Genomic DNA, 18423 nt, shown 5'->3' on the forward strand with positions numbered 1-18423 from the left:
GACTACGAAGGTATCTGTGTAATCGATATAGGGCGATATAGCTCAGGAGGTAAGACCGATTGTCTGGCAGTCGGGGTTGCGTTCAAACTACCCGCCTGGGCTATTCAAATGTCCTTGAGCAAGACGCCTAACCCCTAACTGCTCTGGCGAATGAGAGGCATCAATTGTAAAGCGCTTTGGATAAAAGCACTATATAAATGCAGACCATTTAATCCACCAGCTCTGAAGAGTTTTGATGGCCCATGTTTTCTTTTCCACAACAAAATTGCCACCAAGACCTTTGACATTGACAGAAAGAGTAAAACTATATATAAATCAGTATCCTTCGACCAGTGCTCTACTGTGCTAGGTATATCAATCAACAGTTAGGCCTATGCTCCAACTAAACGGCAGTGCGACTACATCACATATCTTCCTGCCCAGGGGCTGCAGATGTAAATTAGCTATATAGCTAACTCTGCCCCAACGGTTGTGTTGGGCATGGCCCCTGCTAAATAAACAAATAAACCAAACTAAACACTGCTCAATTCAAAATGAAAAGTGGGTTAGGCCAGCGCATTTGAGTTATTACTTCCGATAATTATTTCACGGAAGACACCTGTTTATTTGAACAAACAATTCTCTTTGATTTTACGGGAACGGCGCCTTAATTAAGAGCTGAACCAACGCGGAGACCCGCGCCTCGTGCTCTCTCTCTCTCTCTCTCACACACACATTCTAATTAAAGCCTCTCCACTCTCCCGCACAGCCGCAGCTCGATGCTAATTCGCAGGTGTTCGCGTTAGCCCGTCTCCATGGCTACGCCAAGGAATCCCATTTAATTCGCCGCATTTGAAGGATATTGATTAATTCGGACGTTTGTGTTTGGGTCTCCTCTTCAGAGGTAGCCTACCCCGCGGAGAGAGTGTCATCAGAGGCGGGGTTTCGGAGACCCGGGAGACGGCAACGGAGGATTGTAATTTGGGGGCGGCGCTTCGCCGCTCATTGGTACTAATGAGATCAGAAAAACATAATCAGATCGCGGAGAGTGACTGGGAAACGCTACGTACCAAAGGGGTAAAAACTAAGCGTCTCTCTTGCCCGAGGGGATTCGGTAGTCTTCCTGTAAATCAATACCCATCGGCCTCAATCACAGCTTATGCATCAGGAAACATCTGTGAGCAGATCTATGCCCTACACTACTGAGAATTACACAACCACGTGTTACAGAGAACCCTCCTGTGCTCCGCCAATTACGTCCACTTCAGCATGAAAATAGATTCACTTTACTATGCAACGGTGAGCCTTGTGATCACCTAATCAGTGGCTGTACGACGGCAGCCGGTTGCGACAGCTGCACTGTCAGAAATGTAAACCGCGACAACAATTATGAACGTGCAAATAGTGATAAAATCAGTAGAGATTAAGATTAGTAGAACATCACCGAAACAAAACATAAGCAGACAGTGTTAACAAAAAGAGACTCACTATCACTTCTGATAGTGCCATAATAAATTATCCATTTATTGGATCCATTTGTGCAAAAAAAAAAAGAATTAACATTTTTGACCAAGTCCGCTAGATGCTAAATGGTTTTGCACAATATTTGCCTCTGCAACATTATCACTAATACCATACCGCAGGTACCCAGAAAGAAAGTTTTTTTCCCCCACAGTGTACGCCGACAGTAGTCCAAAGAACAGAGGCGCTCACCTGTGGTTACCTTGGTGCAAATGCCATCCCGGTACATTTTTATTGACTTGCCTAGAAACCGACAGAAAGGGCCTCACGCAGCTCGTCCATTAACTGTGGACACAGGCCTTGTGTTTCAGAGACATTTCTCTGTGTCCCAGCAACAATCAAAAACTAATGTGGCCTACACACAAAGAGCACCGCACAGTCAAGTCAGGGTAGAATGGCTACAGGGGGTAGCCCTGATTCGGGTTGGGTTGGGTTGGGTTGGGTTGGGTGGGTGGGGGGCATAACCCTAAGATTCAGGGATACAACATTCCCTTCATTTGACAGTGTATGAATTCAAGAGAACGGCCGTTTAGTGTACGTCTTGGTTTTTGACAATGGCATGTATTTTTTTTATTTTTTATTAATAAATGACTCCAGTCCACAGAATGCATCTCACCGAGCGAGCATATTCTACTTCAGAACCTGCTTTCTTATATCCACTGGACCCAGCAATTAAAAAAAAAAAGCCCTATCTGGAAATACTGCTGAAAGATATTTAGAGGAAGGAGGCCGTGACAAAGAGCAACAGCCAACAGCAGAGTTCCTCCAGACTTCAAATATCAGGAAATGACATCACGGACTTCAGTAACCGAAGCAGCGCAGATTCATTTAAATAAACCCACAGTAAGCATTTGAGTCAACCTACCAAGATAGCGTCATCTTTGTCTTTCAAAAGAGAAATTCTCCCCCCCCCCCCATGTTTAATTATCCAGAAGCAGCTTTGGGCAAAGAAACACAAAACGCAGTTGTACAATGACCCTCGCAGTACGTTCCAAACAACAATATCAAGACACATTGAAAATATTCTCCAAATTCTTTATGGGCCACTGTCTCAAACAAATGACCATTGGAAAATATATTCAAAATCAAAGGAGAAGTGACAACTTGCATTGATACAAATGCTTAGTGTATTGTGCATACACTCCTTGTCCTATTATCAGATATCTAAAGCCAACGATTGCATCTGTTTTCTAACTTTCAAACTTTTCTGGTTTTGGAAAGTGCAATATAATCTTTATTCAAGCAAGGCTATGCTTCCAGAGTTTTTTTTGCAAGGATAATATATCTTCAGAGAAAGTCTTAAGTAATTTTAAATGCAAGACTTTTGAGCAAAACCCAGAATCTAGATGTCTAGAGGGGAGGAACTCTAGTTAGAGAGATGTTTTGACACAAACAGACTTGGCTAACCCCAATGTAGCACACGTAGTCTATGCCATTGCCAGTACTTCATAATCAGGATTTTTAAAAAGCGCATGCCTTGTTTTGATGGCCTTGCAACCGGTTTAGATAAATTACTTCAGTTTGTTAAATGTTAAAATACTTCCTTTTTTTTTTGGAGAAGCCAGTAAAACATCCACGAGCGTCTGCTTTCAGAAAGATTACAGTAAATTACCGAAATCAGACAAGAAAGAATCTGTCCGCCATCTTAGTTTCTCAGTCCTGATTAGATGTCCTGTCATCATCAGGGAACAAACAGAAAATCAAACACAAGGGGAAGTCATGGTAACAAAAGAGGTTTCCAGCAAAGAGCTCTAATCAGGATGTGTGTCAGTGTACCTTGTACCAGCCATTCAGCTCTGCTCATTCTACCTGAAGGGTTTTCGTTATCCTCGAAGAAGGGTCGATTTTCTGCGTGACACATTCCTCTCCATTTAAGGGAGCAGAGTATTCACCGGTGTTGAATTTACATTGACTGGGATCAATGTTTTTTGTCACGTAACCACAAAACCAGAGAACCCTTTTGATAATACTTTCGCTTAAGTACATTACACTATCCTGTTAATGGCAACAAAAAAAAAAAAATCTATTTGATTACTTGAAAACTGAGGGAAAGAAGACGTGCAATCTCCCATGTAAAAGGAAGTATCAAATGACACTTTCAAAAGGCCAGTGAAATCAGACACAATTACAAATGCATCAAAAAAGGCAAAAAAAAAAATACGAAAACACATCCAAAAAAAAAAACAACGCAGGCGCGTGACAGAGGTAACGTGAGAGAAATGGGAAATAACGTCCACAAAACCACAATTACTGCTCCCAGGAAAGGTCTGTTAGCCACACGCTCAGCACACCGTCACACCGGGGAATCCAGGAAATAGCCTTCCAGCGCATTAACCTTTAAAGGTGTGAGGTCACAAATACGTGATAAGAATATTATGTGCTTGGCTGAACATTCTAACGCTGATGTAACAATCACTGCTGGTAACTGAAAGCAATGGAGTTCTAGAACGCTGACTTATATATTTAAAAAATAAAAAAAAAACCTTACAAAACTCCCACCTGCTTCCATTACCTGCCATGTACGCTAAATGCAGGTGTTCCAGTTCGATACATTTGAACCGCCATATTTATTGCGTGCATTTTAACACAGCACACCTTTGGTAAATTCGGCCTTCATCAATATATCATATTTTCTCTCCCATAAACTGTGTATTACCTATACATATTAAAAGGGTGACACCTGATTAATAATTCTTCAAGTTGATGTAATAAGCCATTAAACTTGTTAAAAACTTCTCAGATTTCTCCTCTCCTTTTGCCAAATAGTCACAAATTCAATTTCATCTTCCAAAAATAACTTGGGAGACAATTTCAACCGCAAAGTGAAACTCGCTGTCCACACAGTCAGCAAACACGACTGCTGCAGATTCCTATTTGATCAAAAAATGAAATCAATTCTACTCCCCTACTTAATTTAAAGCTCCCCTCCGCACCAAGTGCTTCTGTATTAAAGACGGTGACTTGAAAACAACAGTAAAGTTATGGCTCACCTGACAATAATAATAAACGGTCACAAACAGAAGTCTACATGTGTTTGAAGCAAAACCTCTCTAATGCTGTGGCTGTTCAATGTTCAAACATCAGAACAGGACTGGAAGGATAAATGGACCTATGCATTCATTTTGTCTCTTCCACACCTTTAAAATTTGACCAGAACTAAAGAATACCTGGCCATCATTCAAGGAACACATTGAAAGTGAAAATGCAGAATTGTCTTCATGTTGTATGTTACATTTGCCGCAACACTGAATCCTACAGAATCCAGTGTTCTTTGTTTTAACCTCGTCACAGTTCCAACTAAAAACTTTCTCAGGTAAGCCTATTGAATTCGAAGGAACTCTGCAACATGATGAAACACTAAGTAATCAAACATTACACATGCCAAATTCTGCCACAGTCAGGCTGCTGGAAACAGCTCTACATCGGTATGACTCATCTGTTGGGCCAATAACATCAGCACTGATAGACTCACCGATTCAGATAGGACCGAAGCCTTTGTACTCGGATGGGAAAACAAGGTTCTTTTTGAAGAGCAAATTTCCTCGTGCAAATTACAGGCCCTGGCCACATATCAAGAGTTCACTTAAATTTAGCAAACAAATGAGGTGGCGCACTGACGGACCGGCAAAACAAATAAATAATAAAATCCACCCGAGATTGCCATGGCGATTGCATCTGCAAATATGTCCTCAGAAGCCACGCTGTTTTTTTTTTTTTGTTTCTTTTTTGCACGATTCACATTTCAATTTAGGTTTTCAAAAAGACACCGATATAGCCAACCCTGTAAAATCCCGTTTTTTTTTAGCCCGGGATTAGCTACTTATTAGTCGCTTTTTAAAACGTTTGTTTACGGCCTCCAATTTTAAGGTTTAACAAAGAGGTGATGAATTAAAGAATTTAAGTGAAAGCGCAACAAAAAAAAAAAAACGATTTTTGATAAAAATGCATTAATTTCTCGGGCCGGTGTGCAGACGTGCCCACAAAAGCGAGGCAATGAAAACATTCACGCGACCCGAATTACCGATTTACGTTTGAGACGGGCCCATTAAGTCCCTCAACAAAAACACCAGCCTGCATTTGGCTGAAAGGAGTGTGTAGGTGTAGGGTGTAGCAGAACTGGCTGGAAAAACTCGAAGCCGCTGTCAGAGTTCTACCTGTTGTTTCGACGAACAGAAGAGTCGCTGCGAAACGGCAAGCTGTGAAACTTTATTTCCAAGGGCGCAGGACAGTGAAAAACAACGGGGTGAGGCTCAAAGTGAAAGTGATTTTTTTTTTTTAAACGGGCAAATCGAAGAAGTCATTCTTTGCACACAAGTCAAGCTCCTCTACGTGTGTGCATGTACTTAAAGTATATTTTACGGTATAAACAGTGCACATATATTTTTTAATATACTTTTTTATTTTTATTTTGCTCTGTATTTCAAATTTTCTTCATGTATCCACTCACTTCTGCTGCCCTAAAATGGGGGGACTATGTATAAAAAGGGCTGTAACTTGTACATGGATCACCCCATATGGATGTAAATACCCTAAAATAAAAGCGGAGAGTCTGTACTTTAACCTCATATTAATTGTTTTATTTTTTTTAAATCTAATGTTCTGGAGTACAGAGCCAAACAAAAATGGTGTCGTTGTCTTTTGCATTTAACTGGACACACACACACGCACATTTATTTAATTGTCCAATTTCTTTAAATGATTTTTTTAGTCGTAGAAAAAAAAAGAAGTCCCCCACCTTCAGTTGCTATGGTAACATTAGGCAAAATCTGATTACACAGTCAGTGCCTCCAGGTTCAATACACTTTGAACCATGACTATTCCAGAGATCACTTGGGAGATCCCAGTTCCTGAGGGGTGGCAGGGGATGGGTGAGGGGATGGGGGGGGGGGGTCACTGTGCCTGACATTACATGACAGGCAGGACGACCCGGGGGGGGGGGGGGGGTAGGTGCAGGTTACTGAGGTCGAGCAAAGCTGTGCTCATTGGTCATCGGCCTGTTGCTGTGGTGTGATAAAAATGTGGCGGCCCTTCTGAACGCCTGCTAAAAAAATCACCCGCCATTGACTCGGCTCAATCGCACAGGGGATGGGGGCTGGGGGGGGGGAGTATCCCCCTGGTCTACTGCCCATCATCTCCCCCGCTGGCTCTGCTCCCACTCTCGCGGGGTAATAGATTGTGCTCGCGTTTGATAGCTTGTCAAAGAGGATCATGGTCAGCTCAGCCTCTGAACATACACGGGTGGCCCAGCACACACTGCACACCCCCGTGGCCTGTATGTGTTTAACCCTGCCGGGCAGCCTATACGATGTGCTTTGTGATAGATTTTCATCAAATTTTATGAACTGGTTGGCCATGAAAACAGTGTCCTCCTGTGCTCATTTGCCCCCACCTCCCCCGCCTCAAAAAAAAAACAAAAAAAAAAAAAAACATGGATGTTTATCTGGTTCGAAACACATTTCTGTTTGTCAGGCGCAACAAGACTATCGGAGCCGTGTATCAACAGTAAAGTCTTATATTCAGAGCGTTAGCAAATGTTCTTACCCAGAGCAACTTACGTAAGTGTGCACAGAGTTTAGGTAACAAACACCGCTTGAGTCAACAACAAAAAAAACATAAATAAGCCACTCTGAGCTTATATGGATTACGGTGATAAGGCACTCTTTATTACAAACAACGTGGAGTTCATTTTTCAGTACAGCGCTTACCGCTTTCTCTGAAACAAGGCAGCAACCGCCCTGATCGTACACCCTTTTGTTTTACATCCAAACTACATATTCTATACAATCACATTCGATCCAGCCACGTACAGTACATATTCTTCTAGGCCCTGCTGAATTACCTCTCAAGCCGAATATCTTTATTGTAACCGCAGCAAAACACATCTTTATCTTAGCTGCCGACGAACAGACGGACGTTGTGCAATTACTTTAAAATTATCCGTAAACGTACACAGTCTTCCACAGTCATCGGGCTCACGACCGACAGCCGTCGTCAGTACATCACCTTGCCGCAGAGAACCAGATAGCACATCAGGTGCAAGCGGGAAATGGACAAGACATCCATTCATTTTCTGTTAAATCTATTCCAACCCTACTTTACACCAGGCCGGCCAGTGGAGGATGGCCCCCCCCATAGCCAGGTTCCTCCTGAGATTTCTTCCCATTGGGGAGTTTTTTGTTTTTCTCCCCCTCACCACCGTTTGACGGTTTCTCTCCCCAGTGGGAAGTTTAAAAAAAATAAATAAATAATATAAAAAAAACCTTTTTACCCTCATGGGCTTGCTTCTTGCTCTTTCTTTGCTACTCTGTAAAGCGCCTTTATGTGAGTTTTCTGTAAAAAAAAAAAAAAAAAAAGAAAAAAAAGCACTATACAAATAAAAATAAGATTTTATTTGATTTGATAATATAGAATTATTAGGCAGCAAATTGGTGCGAGGATATAGTTTCAGATTTGGCATAGGCCCGGCTATTGAAGCCAGGCAAAACGCTCGGCATTCAGTGACCCAAGGGTCTGGTTACATAAGTACACTTCCGGTCTGCAGTGGAAAAATGAGAGTAGCTCTGCTGTCTTTGATTACAGTGGAGAGTCCATTTCCCCAATGGGGGGAGGGGGGGGGGGCATGATAGAGATGTGATTGACAGGAGGGCCCCCGCAGGGAGGGGACTGTAAGGTGGCCTGTAGGTTTGATAATAGACTGCAGGAGTGTGAGGTTTGATTATAGACTTCAGGACTGTGAGGTTTGATTATAAACTGCAGGAATGTAAGGTTTGATAATAGACCTCAGGAGTTTCATGTTTTATAATCAACTACAGGAATTTAATCTTTGATAACAGATTGCTGGTAAGAATGCTGTTCCTCTTGCCACACCACAGGCCAGGAATAGTATTGTTGATATCGGAATTAATACGGGACTTGCATTTCATTCACCACCGGTGGCCAGTGGAGGGAGACGAGGAGAGGCGTGACACGCGTGCATTTCAGCGTACAGCGGACGAAACCGAGAGCGGCGTTCGCAATGAACTGGAGGGGCCTGGCGGCTCTTCAGACCAGCGAGGAAGGAGCTGCAGCAGTCCAGCCAGGACAACAGCCCCAGGGCCTAAATAAAGAGGCGAGCAGCGTACGTAGCCAGGAAAGGGGCGGGTTTTGCGGGGCGTCGTAGAGAAGAAGTCAGCAGCCCTGAGTTACTTTTTGTAATGTATTCTTAGTTAAAGGTGTCGGTTATCTGGGACTGAAGCAGGGTTTCTGGCAGTCAGCGATGTGGACGCCGTCGTGTTAGCAAGGCTGATGGACAGATCCAGGAGTGGTGGGGGGGGGGGGGGTGATACAGCTGGATGGTAGAGCACATCAGGTGTTTGGCAAGATTGAGTTTAAGATGCCGGCTGACCATCCGGGTGAAGATGTCATTAAGACAGGCTTTGATGCGTGCATCAGATATTTTGGTTTCACAGTAGGGTGAGAAATCATGGGCTGCAAGACTTGGAAGGAGGTGGATTAAACAGAAATGTTCAGGTTATATTTCTTGAGGTGTTTACAATGCTGAACTGACAAAGAGAATGATTTAAAAACATATTTAAAAAATATATATTCTGCTGGTTTTAAGGGCAGAAATGCAGGGATGCTGAGGTTTTATTAAGCCGCACCCCATTCAAAATTATTATTATTTTGCCCAGTGACATATCATAAGGGATTCTCAGCCAAGGAATGTAACAGAAGCTATTCAGTCCACGTGCCAAAAGTGATAAATCAAGCTAGCAAGTCATAGCAATCCCACAGCATTTCAGTGAAATGGTGAAGGGAACTGTAATTAAACTGAAACAAACAAATGAGACGTACAAACCTCTGTTTTTTATGGAGACAGAAGATCCACCTCTGCTTGGAGTTATTCTTGGAATTCGTCTCACATCTCCCACTCCTAGCATGCTTTCTCCTGTAGCTAATTACTTCAGGATTGTTGTAGTATGTTTTACGGTTTTAGCTAGCTACAGGCCTACGGAAGCTAGTGAGCTATATGACTCCGTGATTTATTTATTATTATTGGTTTACTTTATTATTGTTTTACAAAAACACTTGGCCAGCAGTACCTTCACCTGTAGTGCTTACGACGTGAGCTAGCAAAGTTTAGCTAGCATCATTGCTGTGATGCGCCTATAGGCTGCGGTTGGGCACTCACCAGGACATCTGTCCAACTCCCCACAACTTCTCCTCCGTTAATTACCCTCCTCTTGGTGCGTTGCCGGTCATTTGGACGCCTAGCTGGCTCAAAATTGTAAGGCTGTAATGCGGTCCATCCTGTTCATGATTAATCTCGAACTATTTCTTACAGTAGGTCCCACGGTTGGCCATTAAATCGCTGGCACCTGACTTCCGGGGGTTTTCATTTCAATCAAGTTGGGCGTTGGGCGAGTTGGGCGTGGCTAATGACGTTACAAAATTGAGTCCAGCTGGAATTGTAATCGTCGATTTAAATAAAATTCATGAAACCGAATCATTAAATACATAGATAGAGTGGTGTCTGTGTGGTGCCTTCCGTTATTGAAAAGGCTTGGCAGATAAACCAGTTTAGGGAAACGTGGAAAACGTTGCTTGCGTAGATGCATTGAAATAGATGAACAATTATTAATACATCATATTCAGATGTGCTTGTGATCACATTGAATAGGAAACAATAATAATCACGAGGCATGATATTTAACATGAATTAAATTTTAAGGCCACTTAATATGAGTCTGGACTAATTTGTCTGACAAGCATTTTATCCAAGCAAACAAAAGCATTTTATCAAATGATAAAATAAAGTTATTATTTCTTACAATGTGAAGTGAAGTGAAACCGCATTATTAAAAATACTCACTCTCTCTCTCATTCCTTTGCTCAGTAGTCAACTTTTCAACCCCTCACTGTACTTCCTAAGGTCTGTGGTTGCCATAGTAATACCCCAACCAATCACAGCCCCTCATATATTGCTCCCTGCAACCAAGAGACCCAGAGATGAGAATGTCGTCCCCTTCGTAGCTCATTCTGAACTGGTAATACGTGTACTCGTCAGTCTGCTCCTGAAATAAACTGGAAAAACTACAGAAACTATGGTAACTGGAGTATTTGTTTGTAATTATTGATTATCTACAACGTTGGGATTTGCTCTCAGTTGGTTTGTAGTGGAAATATTTAAACTGGATAGTTTTCCTGGGAATATTTAAATGGGAGTGGCTTTTTCTCTGAATGTTTCAAAACTTCAGCACCTCTCTGTGCATCACTGTTACATATTCATTGTTCAGTTTTGTGCTGAAAAAAAAAATCCTGTTTGTAACTTGAAAAAAAAATGGTAACTTCTGTGAATTTGGAATTCAAAGTTACCTTCAAACAATGGCGATGGCGAGTCTGCTGCTTGGTGGCTCGGGCTGTTAAGGCACCGTTCCCCTGTGTGGACTGCACAGGCCGGTACTGAATCCAGGCTGTGCCGGATCCTGCTCTGGCGACCAGCCCCTGTAGGGCAGCACTCTTTTCGGCTGCAGCGCCACCTATGGAGGGAGGCCGAACTGTGTCTCCCCGCTCACTGGTGAACCTGGATCGGGGCTGAGCAAAGACGTTTGACGAACAGGTGATCAAAGTGAGAAAAGGGGCACAGCCAGGGTTTGAATTACGGGGGGGATTGGGGGGGTCTGACCCCCCTAATTAGAACATGGACCCCCCCCCCCCCCAAAAGAGGTAATAACAACAGGTTGGGGGTTGGTGTCTAGTGATGCCACTGATGGGAAATATATTGTAATATTTACGATTACAGGTAAGAAGGATATATAAATGTTTCGACCCCACCGACCTGTTGTTTTTACCTCTTTTGGGGGGGTCCAAGTCTTAATTAGGGGGGTCAGACCTCCCCAATCCCCCCCATAATTAGAACCCTGGGCACAGCAATCTAAATCGACAGCAATCTAAATCGACACCGGTTATTGCACATAATATGTTTTACAAAAATAACTGAAAGAAAACGAATGACAGCAACAATAATAATGCAAATATAATTTTTTTCAAAATCAATTCAAAGGAGCACATTGGGCACTTGGGGCAAAAAGGGCTGTTGCTCTGGCACCCTGTTCCCCCCGCACCACTCTGCACGAGCCTGCCCTGGATGGTCCATCGACTTGCCCGCAGTCGACTTGCTAAAACTGCACGTGAAGCGTCTTCCTCCAACTCACGTCTGTGCAAGCTCGGCTTGTTCACTTGTGTGCGAAGAGAAGCGGCGACTTGACATCGTTGGGGTTTTGTCTGAGGAGAGCGCGCGCTTGCCTGCGCTCTTCTGGGTCCATGGCGGATGCTTCAGCAATGAGCGCAGCATGTAAACGCACGCCTAATTGACATTCTGAATTTGTGAGGAAGTAAAGGGTAAAGCAATTAGAAAGAAAGAAAGATACATACATTTCACACATGAGAAAGGAAGCGTCATTATTTATGAGAAAGCGTCGGCAGAACTGATTTAAAACACATTTCAATAATTAAATTAAATCAGCATTTCCATCACCACAACCGAGCCGAAATTGTTGTAGAATACAATGGCAGACTGTCATCCCTTTTTAATCTTGTTTTTCTCTCATGAATTTATATTGCTTTATTGACAAAATAAAGTTTTGATTTGTTAAACTAATTGGAGAAATATTTACACTCCCGCCCACAAACTGAGAAATTTGGAATAAAAATGGGCGTGATGTAAAGTGATGACTCAATATTTGTGAAGTCATGATTATCAAAATATATACCCAAGAGGACAAACTTCTATCTGATAAAACCTCTGTTCTCTGTAGCATTAGTCATAGACCATCAGTCATAGGCAATCTCTTCTGCAATATTTTTTTATGTATACCAGCAATCTCATACATTTTTTCTGTGGTTTAAAAATCTTTATATATCCCTTAGAGACAGTGTCATTTCAATAATATTATGTGACATGGTTGCATTTCTCCCATCCTAAATGATCCTTTTTAGACCCCGTAATTGCAATATTGTGCCCTGTGTTTCTTCGTGCTGAGGCACTCTTTGAAGCCGGGGTCAATGTCCCCATGAAGTGCTGTTAATGCTCTCGATCGGACAAAGCTCCTCGCGAATCCCGCTCGCTTTGAAACCGAATGCTGGTCCGTTCATTCTGATCCGCAGCCTCATTTTAATTTTTTTAAAATTCTTGCGTTGGGAATATTTATTGTTTTGCTTCCTCTTGTGTGACTGCGGAGCCGGGTTCTAGGATTTTGGCAGGGCTCAATGAGAGTGCTTGGGGGTGAATACTCAAGCTGGAAATTTTGAGAAAAATGGAGGGGGGGGGGGGGGGGGGCTGGTGGGAACTGATCACAGACCCCAGGAGGAGGAAGGGGGGGGGGGGGGGTGAGGGTGGGTGTGGGTGACGGAAGCAATTTGGGGACCAGGGAACCAACCTCCACCACAGACACCTAAATAACAATGCTGCACAATTAAAATTTGTTCCGAAAGAATTTTTTTTTTAAAATTATAATTAAATTCAAACTTGAATTGCGTAGCCTGAGGATGGCTGTGGTCCTAGCTGACTGCGTAGATAGTTTATGCCAACAGCTGTTCTCTGTGTGACGGTGTAGGAGTCATACATACAGTCTGTCACGCTTCATGCTGTATTCTTTGCTATGAAACCAGCAGGCCAATTGTATCATTTTAAAATGTCATTGCTATTATATATATTTGGCATATTATTTAGTGTATTATTTGGTAATATTTTGTATGTGTTGTGTCCTCTTCAAAATTTGTCCCGCATACAAAATGACCACATTGATAAAGATGAGCAAAGAAGGCTATTTAAAACAAAGAATGCAGGTAATTAGCATCACATGCTAAAAAAAAACAATTTTTTTTCCACAGTTATGTGTCACAGTTATTATTCATACCCCCAATAGGATCTTTAAGAATTTTGAATGAGTCAAAGATCTCATCTTTGGAAGTGGAAGTGGATTGGGGACACAAAGTATTCAAAACAAGGGTATGAATATTTGAGATGCTTTCATTTGGAGGAGGAGGGGGCATAGGATGTACAATTTCAGAAAAGTGTTATTTTGGTTGATTCCTCTGAACTGTCATTTAAAGCAGAATGTATTCCATGTGTTAAATGTGGCTCAGTACCTTAGTAGCCAGAAATGACATGCACATAAGATGTCATACAAATAATATTTATTATTAGTAATATGAATGTCTTAAAGGATTAAAGTATTCTGGAATAATTATTTCACTCAGGTCTGTCAGACAGTAACGTCTCATATGCATCTCAACACACGCTCAGAGACTATGGAGTGCGGAGACAGACGTTGATTGACAGGCTGAAGAGAAGCGCAGACAGAATAAACAGAATAAAAGTTGAAGCATTCTGCGCCTTTCGGCAGCGCTGACAGGTTCCTCAGCCGGGGCTCTGTAAGCCGGCACTTTCATAACCGCCTTTGTGCGCGTCTGGAAAGCTCTCCAGCAAACGCAGACCTGGGAGGGATCGGAAGAAAAAGCCAAAATGTGGCCGATGTTGGTTTATTTATTTTTATCTTTTTTGTTGTTGTTGTTGTTGTTGTTTTTTTTTTGTTTTTGTTTTTTGCCTTAGCACCTGTAACTGTGCACCATGAAAGGAAAACAAAATAGAAAATATAAAAGAAAAATTCCACTGAAGTACAGTTGTGGAGCCAGAATGAGCTCCCCCCCCCCTCCCAACACCACCTCCAACCCCCAGTTTTGGCACACTGTTGCTCACAGATTGTCATCTGCACTGAAAAAGCCGCAAAACACACGGGGTGGGGGGGTGGGAGTGGGGGTGGGCTGGGGGTTTGGAGTTAAAACTCCACAAGGGCACAATAATCTATGACTCAGTTTCCTGCGGCCGTATCTTTAAATCTCTTTATTGACTTCATTCAGCCTTTCCGTTTAGCAAGCCGTCAGTCTTCTGGCGTGGGGTCTCCGACAAAAAAGCCTGTAGCTCCGCGGGATGTCACTCTTAAAGACCACGGCTAGGCTACCCTTCCCTTCCCTAACGAGTTCTGACAGGAAGTGCAAGCAGGAAAAGGGTACAGCTGACTGACAGCTGAAGCTGTTTCTTTTCTTCGTTGCCTGAAGGATGATCAACTTTGCGAAGGCTGGAAACTGTGTGGGTATAAAAAAAACACGTTTTATTGTAGCATTAGCGCCGAAGCTGCGTGGTTTCCTCCCGTCTTTTGCGGAGCTGAGGCTCGTCACGTCTGAAAGATTCAGCCTGTGGAGACGTCCCTCTCGCTCGCCGCGTCTCTCTCCTTGTTTTTCCTGCTTTTTTAATTGCTCTGATTTAAGTTTTAAGAGTTACAGGCACACACCCCTTCTGTTTTGGTAGGTTGTTTTGGCACAGCTGTTTAGTGGCGGATTGCGGCGGGGTAAACAAGCGAGCCTGTGGATCTGGGGGTACGTGAATGCTGGTGTGGAGGCCTTCAGCCCCCCCCCCCCCCCATCCCCCCCATCCTCTGAAACGCCAGGGGATGCTGATACAGTGAGATGGGCATTTCAAATGGGGGACCTACTATTATTTTTTTATTCATGAGGACCATGTTACCCCCCCCCCCCAAAAAAAAAAAAAAAAATCATACAAACCACTATAAAGTACATTTACAGTGGACATAGGCAGACTGACGAGATTATGCATACGAATACGCGTATGCACGTAATAAGGGACATAATCTGTTCCTCTACATATACTAACACTGTGATGGACTCTGTAGTTCAGCTCTCCGTTCCATGAAAACAAAAATTTAAAATTATCCCCCAGTCCCTTTAATAACATATTTCTGGCTTCGGGAAGCGAGGCGAGCTCACATCTGTCTCCTGCCCATTTGCCATATGGATGCATATCGCAGGGCCTGTAGCGCAAGCTTGCTGCAGCCCGGGAGGGAGGGGGTGGGGGGTGGGGGGTGGGGGTGGGGGTAACTGAGCGCGAGAATCCTGACAGAGAGAAATGGCATTCATCAGATGCCCACGCAAAGCAAGCGCTGGGTAAACAACGCTAACGAGGATGCCACCACCTCCACACTCCAGCCTAATGGGAACGGATCGCGGGCTGCTGAGCCCGGGAATGTCGATTTAAGAGCGGGAAAATGCGCCAGGAAGAGTGCGTCTTTGGGAAACAGAATTCCTGTTGATTTTTTGGTTTACTTTTGAGCAGAAGATCACAGCAACAAGTCACAGTCACAGCAAAATGCAAGGGAAGACAAAAGGTTGGTTTTTGAGAGTACGTCCTCTCTAGTGAAATTTAGCAAGCGCACTTCAAGAGCACTGTTTAGTTTTCAGTTACATTTTATCCTTGTTGTGACTGTATCAATGTAGACTGCCATTTCATGTTATAATGAGAGGGGGGAGGAGGTAGTGAAGGATGCACTCCCCCAGAGTTTTTTTTTAACCATCATCAGAAGCTGTGAAGCAACTTTAAAGGCCTGACTCTACAGAGTCTCTATAAAGGGCGAAGAAGCTGTGTGTGGGTGAGGTGTGTGGTGGACAACTTCCCGATGAAAGCAGGACATCTGTCATCCATCGATATGAACAGACCGACTCCCGTCATGTGACTCAAATTTAGATGTAGCTACACTCATGTGCTGCCCACATACATGTCTCAAGACAATACGATCACTTGCAACATGCTGAGCTGCTTCAACTCAGTGCAACTGCATCCTGTGGTATCTCCTCAAATTATATGTGTCTTACATCAAATTCTTGTCAGAGCAGGAAATCGATAGAATTTAATTCTGGTTGATCTGGAACAGGATGTATCTCTGTAAGCTTTAACCATTTGAAGAGGAAGTTATTTGTAATGTTTTTTTTTTTTTTTCAAAATTCTCAGTCAGTGTTCTAGAACTCCACTGCCTACAGTTACCAGTGGTGATTGTTACATCAGCATCAGAATGTTTCCTTAAGAATATTCTAATCACATCTTTGTGACCTCACAGCTTAAAGGGCAAGACATCAAGGTCACAGGTATAATGGTGAGGGTACTGGTTGTGGGCTAGGTTCTCAGCTGCCATTGGACCCTTGAACCTTGAACCATTCATACAGCCGCTTAAACTGAGCTGCTGTATGAATGGACTGCATGTTAAGAATTTCTGCAGTGCAAGTCTCTCTGGATAAGGGCTCTGCTAGATGCCAAAAATGAAAGCTGAAAATTGTGAATCATGAAAATGAACTCCAGAGACCACTTCTTGTCTAGCATTGTACTTTGGTTTATTTTAGCAATCGAGCAGGTCGTCCATGGTGCCTCTCTGTTTTATTCTTATCTTTTTTTATTTTAGGTCATTGTTTTTATGAGGTCATTGCTCCTTCTTGGGTTGTGATGTCTAAAACTGGCTTTACAGTGGATTACCCATCAGGGATAATTACGGTTTAGTCATTCGTTGGCGATAAAAGATGTAGCAGTTTTGACAGGTATGTAAGGCCCAAGCCAGAATGTGATGTGGTGGTTGTGGCGTATTACATTTCATTTACATTGTACTCATGTAGCAGCTCGTGTCCCCGTTGGATTCATTCTTGTATCCACAGGGACTTAAACTTGAGTAACAGGATTGTTAGCGTTCAGCATGCAGAACGCTATACGTTATCATTAGATGCACAAGGATCTATCTCTTTTTTTTCTTGCGTCGATCACGAACCAACCGCTCGACAATAGATGCAAGCCCCTCCTAATGATGTGACTTCACCAGGCGGCTTGCCGGGCGGCTAAGAGACAATAAAAATAACAGCCGCGAAGTGTTGACACACATTTTTTTTTATGATAGGTGAGAGAACGACGGGGAGAGGGAGAGAGAGGTCGAAGGTCAAGGCGAGGTTGCTGCAGGAGCCGACGGTAATTTGAGGGAGCAGGTGCCGCTGCTCTGCGGCTGGGGGACAGTAATGAGGGAAAGAGGGGGCTGCTGGGACATTTTCCAGACAGGTGGATCCGCCAGGAAGGCGAAACTATGTTCCATTTTTTGGAAAGGGGGAAGGCTGGGGACGTCTGGATCTGTCACGCCGGTTGATTTCATTTGCTCAGCGCTGAATAGAGCTTAGCTCACCCAAAGACACCAAAGTGCGCTAGAAGGGCTATTAGCTGCTCACTGAAACACAAGATCCTGACATTTTATAAAGGGGAGACTAATGAGACAAAAAAAAAAAAAAAACGAGGTAAAGAGAAAGTTGTAATTTTACGCTTGCCGTTGTGCCTGAAGACATTTGGACTTCTTTTTTTTTTTCTTTTCTTTTTTTTTTGGCGGGTCATTAAGTGGTATAAAAATGTTCTTGTGTTCTTGGAAAAGGGGCTTGTGATATTAAAGTGTTGCTTCGGTGATGTCTGCCAGAGAACACTGTGATAAAACACATTCAGGAAGCGCTTCTTTTTGCACTGTACCCAGACCCCCATGTTATGACGACTGAACTTCCCCGCAGGCGCAGTCAGCGGAGTGGTTTTGCCAATTACACTGGCACTCGTTACTCGATTTGCAGTTGATTCTAATGAATACTGAAAGAGTAGCTGTGTTTATTTGTAACCTCATTGTGCCAAACAAAATAAAATCCTTTATAGCAAGCAAGTAACAATGCCAGGAGGGACCGAGAAACAAAAGCAACTGTATAATGTCGTGTAAGACGAATGTTACACAGCGAAATTATTGAATTTGGGCTATTCTCAAGAGTCCGATTCCCCCCCCCCCCCCGAAATGTGCCTAGCTTAAAGCACTGCTTGACCAGTGGAGTCGGTTCTAATCTACGGTATCTCACGCTCAATGCTACTCAGAACTATTGCGGTAATCCATGACATAGGGCGATAGCTCAGGAGGTAGACCGATTGTCTGCAGTCGGAGGTTGCGTTCAACCGCCTGGCGTTCGAAGTGTCCTTGAGCAAGACACCTAATCCCTAACTGCTCTGGCGAATGAGAGACACCCATTGTAAAGCAC

General features: G+C 43.2%; 1 long non-coding RNA gene across 1 annotated transcript in view; it reads right to left on the bottom strand.

The window, feature by feature from the left end:
• The window catches only part of LOC135252377 (uncharacterized), a 42535-nt gene extending 32431 nt beyond the window's left edge, over nucleotides 1-10104 (bottom strand). Inside the window, exon 1 of the long non-coding RNA XR_010329406.1 lies at nucleotides 9671-10104. This is a non-coding gene — a long non-coding RNA (uncharacterized LOC135252377). The remainder of the gene's footprint in view (nucleotides 1-9670) is intronic.
• Nucleotides 10105-18423: the final 8319 nt, after the last annotated feature.

This window comes from Anguilla rostrata, chromosome 4 (genome assembly GCF_018555375.3).
Source record: "Anguilla rostrata isolate EN2019 chromosome 4, ASM1855537v3, whole genome shotgun sequence".
Classification (NCBI taxonomy): Eukaryota; Metazoa; Chordata; class Actinopteri; order Anguilliformes; family Anguillidae; genus Anguilla; species Anguilla rostrata.